The following is a 7,559-nucleotide window of genomic DNA, read 5'->3' on the forward strand; positions in this document are numbered from 1 at the left end:
GGACTTGTTGGGCCGAAGGGCCTGTTTCCACACTGTAAGTAATCTAATCTAATCTAATTACCAGTCCATCATGATATACCTCAACAGAGGAGAAGATTGTTGCTTTGGCAAAAGACATTGTTATGAAAGCAATCTTTTGGTAGATTTGTGAGGAAATACAAAAGAAAACAATGAATGTGAACAGGATAAAGGAGACGGACAGAAGAATTCTGGATTTTTTGGAGGCTGTGCTCCTCAGCTGGTGGGGAGTTTATAAAAACCTGGTGGCCTTCCTTTCAGTCACCCACCCATGTCCAATATGTCTGAAATGTTGCTGCAGTGGTGAATGCTTTAGGCAGCCCATCATTGAGCTTATTGAGATCCTTAAGTAGCTCATTAATGGCTGCTTCCCAGGCGACTCTTCTGTCACATCAGGAAGATCTGCGATAGGAAATATTAGTTTTTGGATCTAATTGCTAGATTCACCTTCTAAATTTTGTCAAACAGGAAATTTCAGCTGAGGAATGGCATTACATTGAAAAAGGGGAGATTGATTCACATTCAAATAGCAGAGAGAAAGTGAGGGCTGCAGATGCTGGAGATCAGAGCTGAAGAAGGGCTTCTTCAGTTCCTGAAGAAGGACTTATGCCCGAAACGTCGATTCTCTTGTTCCTTGGATGCTGCCTGACCTGCTGCGCTTTTCCAGCAACACATTTTCAGCTCACATTCAAATAGCATCCAATTTGCATTACTATGTAAACCAAATTCCATTCCCATTCTCAAAAATGGACCATTCCCAGCAGAGTTCCCGAACAATGGAACAGACAGTGAGAGAAGTGTCTCACACAGTAATCTCAGGGGGGTCCAGCAGGAAATTAAGAACTACCTAGGTGGTGCCATTTTTCAGGAGGGCATGGGAAAGGCTGAAAGATGTAGGAAAAGGGAAGGGAACATTCTCCAAAACAAACACCATTAGTGGATACCACAAGGGGTATACTTGTGAAACTGAAGTGGAGTTATCCACTGGTAAACCAAATGAACTGGCTCATATTTTCACTTAAAACACTTCCAGCAGTGTAATGGTTGCATTGCTCCAAGGTGGGAACAGGACGCAGGCCCAGATTGTGCTGGGTTAAAAGTTGAGTTACAATCCACTATTTCAGAGAAAACACATTTAGAACAATGCCAACTCTTAAACTATTCCATTCATGGGTTATAGAGGCAGAGAGTGAAGTGTTAAAACTAAATAAAAGTAGCTCAGTTTGGCAGTCAGAAAAATGTAGATAATTAGAGCTGTTCTACTGAGCAGCCAGGAGATGGAGCCAACGGGAACTGAAGAATCTTCCTTACCCTGTGGCTGACAAGCTGGTTACTAGTCGCAGATGAAAACGGAAACAGCTGCAGATGCTTTAAATCAGAAACAAAAACAGAAGTTGCTGGTAAAGCTCAGCAGATCTGGCAACATCTGTGGAGAGAAATCAGAGTTAACGTCTCAGGTCGAGTGACCCTTCCTCAGAGCTGCCTCAAGAAAGCCACAGCATATAAATACAGTCCAAGTATGAATGTTTGAGTGTGTGGATTTTGTTTTCATTTCTATCACCTTGTAATAAAATGTTCGAAAAGTCCTTTTGCTGAGGAAGGGTTATGAAAATGTGCTGTGGTAAATGTAAAGTTTTGAACCTTATCAGCTAGACTCACATCTCACACTTTTTAAAAAATGGCTGTTTCACATCAAAAGTGATGTGACTATGGTACTATGCTCATTTCGTCCATCAAATTTGTTCTACCATTCAATGATCTAGGCTGATCTGAAAATCCACAACCTCACTATCTGCCTTTTCCCCAAAATGTTTGATTCCCCTACTAATTACACATCTGTCTACCTCAGCCTTCAATAATGATCCAACCTCAACAGCAGTGAAAAAAAATCCATAGATTCCCTGTCCCTTGAGAGAAGACATTTCTCCTCATCTGTGTCTTAAATGTGCCACCCTCTTACTCTGAGATTATTCTCTCTGATCCCCTTCAAGGGGAAACAACAATTCAACATATACCCCATCAAGCCCCTTAGGAATCTTATATGTTTCAATAAGATTGCCTCATAACTCTAAACAGAAATGAATCATGAGATCATGATGCCAGTGAATTATACGGCTGAGATAAAATGGCTAACGAAACTGAGGTACTCAAGCAGTGGGACAGATTTGCCGTCATTTGAGCAGGTCCTGTCTACTCCAATCTTCAGATTTCCAATCCTGCTTTGAAAACCAGGCTGTGACATTTGCCTGCATTATGGTAATACATACACTAGATGTGGAGGGGCCACAGTGCAAATTTATGATTTTGGGTATGCATTTCCCACCATGCATGCTTTGCCTGTGAATCAGTTGTAATTATACTGTTCTGGAACACATCTCCAGTTTTTTTTGTTGTTTTGATGGCTTCTTTTAAAGGGAAAAGACTAATATTAGTTGCATTTAATGTACCTAAGCCTGTATAAATGTGGACATCCAAGTTTGCGAGATTTATTATAGCCCTTTCCTTGGAAACAGGTATCAGTGATTAGAGTTGTGATGTACAAATATGCACTGGCTTGCAAAATGAGTGCTGTGCCCTTTTTTAGGTTGGCTTTGAAAGCACATTGAATGAAATCTGATTGAATATTTAATGGGCACAGTGACATTTCCGTACTCCAGAATGCTGCAATTGAAGATATTATTCAAGACAATCACAGATGTAGATGAAAATTGGTTGGAATTTGCAAATTAAGTCCTTTGTGTTATAGATAATTACTGAATATTATATTAAATTGTTTAAACCTAATTTTCAACTTCTAAATTTGAAATGCATTTGATTGTGTGGCAGTCCAACATTAGCATCAAGCTCCATATTCCAGATGTTGTTTATTTAATGAGACAATTTAGCTGAAAAGGGAATTTTGTTTTTGAATGGTTTTGTATGTGAATTCTATGTCAGTCTCTACGTGTCATTGGAAATGTCAAAAGTTACAATTGCTCAGATTTGACTGTGTTGGGGCAAATTGAGTTTTCAAGTCTTAAATCAGAGGGGAAAAAACAGTAAAAATAAACCAGAGCCATACTGATTCAATCAGAGGGACCATGGTGTGCATGTGCACTGGTTCCTTAAGGTATTGGGATAAAATGGGATACTTGCCTTTATTAGTCTTGATTCGGAGATGCCGGTGTTGGACTAGGGTGTACAAAGTTAAAAATCACACAGCACCAGGTTATAGTCCAACAGGTTTAATTGGAAGACTATGTTCAGTCTCCATCAATGCTCAGAGTCTACTGAAAGATTGTGTATTTGAGTCAACAGAGCTGAAAATGTGTTGCTGGAAAAGCGCAGCAGGTCAGGCAGCATCCAAGGAACAGGAGAATCGACGTTTCGGGCATAAACCCTTCTTCAGGAATTTTATTTGAGTCATCAGCCATGGTTGCAGAGGTTAGCCCTAATCTCCCAGTAACCATCCTTTAAAGGCATCTGCCCCTTAGGTTTTGGCATGTTCCTCGTTATAGTGGGACATGGAGGACTCTGATAAGGAGGGCCATGGAATGCCTCTATATTGACCTTTGATATAGGGACCTTATTCCGATGAATACATCACATGCGATGTTGTACAAATAATGTACTTAATTATGAGTGCTGTATGATTACTTGTTCCCCAACAACACCGCCTGCACTCCCAACACCCATACCACCTAAAAAAGAAGCATTGCATAGAAGAGCAGGTTAGCAAATACGTACGGTTCAAGGAGAGGAAGTCAGTTCCATGCCTCAGTGCAGCCTGTGGTCACAGGTACTTTCTGACATGAGAATGGAAGGCAGCACAGGCCATATTTAGCATAGTGTGTTGCAGGCTCAACCTGTTAAACACTTCAAGTATCCATATTGCTTTCTTCCTGCCACTCCCTGTCCAGTGTATTAGTACTGAGCTTGCAAAGGTTCCACTTTGAATTAAGACTTAATATCTCAATTTTGTCCTTGAACTCCAGCTCTACATGTTGGTCATGTTAATCATCACACTGCAGTGTGCCCCTTTGAGGCCAAATATTGACCATTGATGTACCCTGCTCTCATGGATTCCCATGTCCTCCCAGACACCTTTGTTTCCCCTTTATATGTGGAGATTTCCCTCTTCACAATCATTGTCCCTAAGCATCCCAGTATTCTGCCACCAATCTCCAGAACTGAACTGCCCAGAATCCTGATACTGTGCCACTTCACTTTTAGTGGACAGTCCGTTAGGCCTGACTATGGCTCACTGACTTGATCCTTTAGAACGGCAACTCCAACTAATATGACCGGACCCCCGACTGACCTGTGTGCAACTCCATGTCTGATTTACGATGATTCCCCAGACTGATTGCTCTGGACCCGTGGGGTTGATTGTCACCCAGAGCAGGACTGCAGAGATATAGACCTTCTGTTCCTGACTGCCCTAGCTGGCAAACTGACTGTGCCCAAGACTAGTGACTGATATCATTACTGCCCTTAACTCACTGTGCCAGGGCTTCTTGACTGAGGGGTAACTCCATTGATGAGACTGAAGTCTACTCCCATCAACTACTGAAGTGCGGCCAAATGGCTGAAGTGCATGCCATGTGTTTGCTGTGTTTGCTGCTGGAGCATGGCATAGGTGTGAGATGCAGCAAGGAGCCATCCAGAAACATGTCCACCCCCTTGACTGAGGATGGCTGACAGCCATTGCAAGTTCGAGAGTGTGGTGCTGGAAAAGCACAGCAGGTCAGGCAGCATCTGAGTAGCAGGAGGATTGATGTTTTGGGCAAGAGCCCTTCATCAGGATTTCCTGAAACTTGCCTGAAACTCTCACCTCTGATCTCCAGCATCTGCAGTCCTCTCTTTCTCCCAGCCATTGCAAGTTGCCTGACATTATGCCTGCACTAAAAGTCAAGGCAAGACTACGTTCTCTGAGAGGAAGGACACACACTGATAGCTCCCTTTTGTTTGGGCAGGTGTCCCACACAATTCGCAATCACATTCTGAGTGGTTCCCCAAAGGAATCATGGGTAAAGATCATCTTGCAAGTTAGCGTTTTTCCACCAGCTAGTGAATATGGCAGATTCTGCAGTACCTTCGTATATCCTGTGGAGTTGTGATCAGAGAAAATGCTGGCTTATGCAGGCTTGGATTTTGCACATGCCGACATGACAAGACATCAGAATTTCTTCAGCTAGCTACAATATTTTGCTGTGATATTGCAGTGGCACTATTCCCTGTGGGATCGCTGTTCCCTCCTTGCTTCCAGTTCTTTGACGAGGAGCAGTTGCCATGGGAGGAGTGACAGTGAGGACCGGAGGCCCAATGGGAAGGTAGGAGTAAAATTTAAAAACTTACCTCGTGTACAGGCAGAGTGCACTGTGAGCAGGAAAGGACATGGATCTGCTGGGTAAGGGCAGCTTGATATTTGGGTGGTTGCTTTACCCAAAACACTACTCGGGGAGTGTCTCCCACCCATCCTCCTCCTCTAACCAAAAAAAAAGTTCTGTGTACCAGATTGATAAGGTGACTAGTCTTATTTTTACATCTCTTTTAGCTTTCAGTAGACACATTGGGAATTTAGAATAGTGGGAATGGGAGTTAGGGCAGTTGCATGTTCCTCCTGCAGAATGTGTCCCTCCTGAATGCAGGAAGTGAACCAACTTCAGCTCCTCAAAAACTGCATTAGGGAACTGAATCTGGAGCTGGATAAACTTCAGATCATTCGGGTGGTGGAGAGGGTTATTGAGAGTAGTTACAAAGAGGTAATCATATCTCAGGTACAAGAAGAAGGTAGATGGGTACCATCAGGGGATGGAAAGGGAACCAGCAGGCAGTGCACAGATCCCCTGTGGCCGTTCCCCTCAACAACAAGTGTACAATTTGATAAGGTTCCTATGGTAAGCTAATGCACAAATTAAAGAGGCATGGGATTGAGGGTGATTTAGCAGCTTGGATCAGAAATTGGCTAGCTGAAAGAAGACAAAGGATGGTGGTTGATGGGAAATGTTCATCCTGGAGTTCAGAACTAGTGGTGTCCCGCAAAGATCTGTTTAGGGTCCACTGCTGTTTATCATTTTTATAATTGCCCTGGATGAGGGCGTAGAAGGATGGGTTAGTAAATTTGTGGACGACACTAAGGTCCACATTTGTGGATAGTGTCAAAGGATGTTGTAGGTTATAGAGGGACATAGATAAGCTGCAGAGCTGGACTAAGAGGTGGCAAGTGAAGTTTAATTCAGAAAAGTGTGAGGTGATTCACTTTGGAAGGAGTAACAGGGATGCAGAGTACTCAGCGAATGGTAAAATTCTTGGTAGTGTAGATGAGCAGAGAGATCTTGGTGTCCATATACATTGATCCCTCAAAGCTGCCACCTAGCTGATAGGGCTGTTAAGAAGGCATATGGTGTGTTAGCTTTTGTTAGTAGGGGGATTAAGTTTCAGAACCATGAGGTTCTTCTACAGCTCTACAAAACTCTGGTGTGGCCACACTTGGAGTCTTGCGTGCAGTTCTGGCCACCACATTATAGGAAGGATGTGGAAGCTTTAGAAAGGGTTCGGAGGAGATTTACCAAGATTTTGCCCAGTATGGAGGAAAGGTCTTAAGAGGAAAGATTGAGGGACTTGAGGCCGTTTTCATTAGAGAGAAGAAGGTTGAGAGGTGACTTAATTGAGACATAGAAGATAATTAGAGGGTTAGATAGGTGGACAGGGAGAGCCTTTTTTCTCGGATGGTGAAGGCTAGCAAGAGGGGACATAGCTTCAAATTGAGGGGTGATAGATATGGGACAGATGTCAGGGGTAGTTTCTTTACTCAGAGAGTAGTCGGGTATGGAAAGCACTGCCTGCAACAGTTGTGGAGTCGTCAACTTTATGGGCATTTAAATGGTCATTGGACATGCATATGGATGAGAATGGAATAGTGTGGATTAGATGGGTTTCAGATTGTTTTCACAGGCCGGCGCAACATCGAGAGCCGAAGGGCCTGTACTGCGCTGTAATGTTTTATGTTCTATGTTCTCTGGTCTTCATTTCCTCATCAGCACCTCATTTTTAATAGAACTGCATTCAGGAACTGTTTCTGCCTCAGCTTCAATGTGAGTAGTTCAAATTGAGTGTTTGTAAAAAGGGAGTCAACTTGTTGAACTGCTACCAAGGAATTGTACATATTACATCCTCAAGGCCTTGTATATCCCTGAACAAGATTTCAGATAAGAGGTAAAAACAATGACTGCAGATGCTGGAAACCAGATTCTGGAGGTCAGGGAGGAGAGGGTGGAGTGGATAGATGGAAAAGGAGATAGGCAGGTAGGACAAGTCCGGACAAGTCATGGGGACAGTGCTGAGCTGGAAGTTTGGAACTAGGGTGAGGTGGGGGAAGGGGAAATGAGGAAACTGTTGAAGTCCACATTGATGCGCTGGAGTTAAAGTGTTCCAAGGCGGAAGATGAGGCATTCTTCCTCCAGGCGTCTGGTGGTGAGGGAGCAGCGGTGAAGGAGGCCCAGGACCTCCATGTCCTCGGCAGAGTGGGAGGGGGAGTTGAAATGTTGGGCCATGGGGTG

This window comes from Chiloscyllium plagiosum, chromosome 1 (genome assembly GCF_004010195.1).
Source record: "Chiloscyllium plagiosum isolate BGI_BamShark_2017 chromosome 1, ASM401019v2, whole genome shotgun sequence".
In the NCBI taxonomy this organism is placed as follows: Eukaryota; Metazoa; Chordata; class Chondrichthyes; order Orectolobiformes; family Hemiscylliidae; genus Chiloscyllium; species Chiloscyllium plagiosum.